Raw genomic sequence first — 1,262 nt, 5'->3', positions numbered from 1 at the left:
GACAATGAAGGAGAAGATCGCCCAACATTCATCAGCCAAATGCTCGACCCAGAGGTTAGTAACAAATTAATCGCTTTACTAAAAGAGTACAAAGATTGTTTTGCTTGGGAATATGAACAAATGCCTGGTTTAGATAGAGACTTGGTGGAACATAGGTTACCAACTAAGCCTAATTTTAAATCTCATAGGCAACCTCCTAGGCTTTTTGCTCCTAATGTGCTCCCTGAGATTAAGAAAGAGATAGAGCGATTATTGAAAGCAGGTTTTATTAGAACAGCTAGATATGTCAAATGGTTGTCCAATATCGTGCCAGTACTAAAAAAGAATGGTAAACTAAGGGTGTGTATAGACTTTAGGAATTTAAACATAGTCACACCCAAAGATGAGTATCCAATGCCCACGGTGGATTCTTTAGTAGACTCGACTGCCGGATATGTCATGTATTCTTTCATGGATGGGTATTCAGGATACAATCAAATTTATATAGCTGAAGAAGACATACACAAAACTGCATTTAGATGCCCTGGGTCTCTAGGATGTTTTGAATGGGTGGTTATGTCTTTCGGCCTAAAAAATGCAGGGACAACTTATCAAAGGGCAATGAATTTAATCTTTCATGATATGATAGGCAAGTTTGTGGAAGTGTATGTAGATGACATAGTAGTCAAGTCCATTAAAGAAGAGGACCATTTCGAATAGTTAAGATATTCGTTTGAGCGAATGAAGCAATATAAGCTAAATTTGAATCCCTTGAAGTGTGCATTCGATGTTAATGCAGGGAATTTTCTTGGTTTCTTAGTACACAAGAGAGGGATTGAACTTGATAAAAATAAAGCGAAGGCCATTTTAGAGGCCAAATCACCTAACAACAAAAAAGAATTGCAAAGGTTTCTAGGCCAAGTAAACTTTTTAAGACGCTTTATTTCTAACTGTGCAGGGCGAACTAAAGTCTCTTCGCCGCTCTTAAAGCTGAAAAATCAGAACGAATTCGTCTGAAAAGAAGAACATCAAAAGGCTTTTGAAAGCCTGAAGACATATCTATCAAGTCCACCAGTGTTGGTGTCACCAATCCAAGGACGGCCAATGAAAGTGTATGTATCGGCTGAAAAAGAATCAACAGCTGGAATGGTCGCACAGGAAGACCAATTTGGTAAAGAAAGGGCAATTTACTACTTAAGTAGACAGTTAACGAAATGTGAATGTAATTACTCTGCTATCGAAAAATTATGTCTTGCATTGTATTTCACATGTACAAAATTAAG

This window comes from Olea europaea, chromosome 11, assembly GCF_002742605.1.
Source record: "Olea europaea var. sylvestris chromosome 11, O_europaea_v1, whole genome shotgun sequence".
NCBI lineage: Eukaryota > Viridiplantae > Streptophyta > Magnoliopsida > Lamiales > Oleaceae > Olea > Olea europaea.
This window is presented reverse-complemented; position numbering follows the sequence as displayed.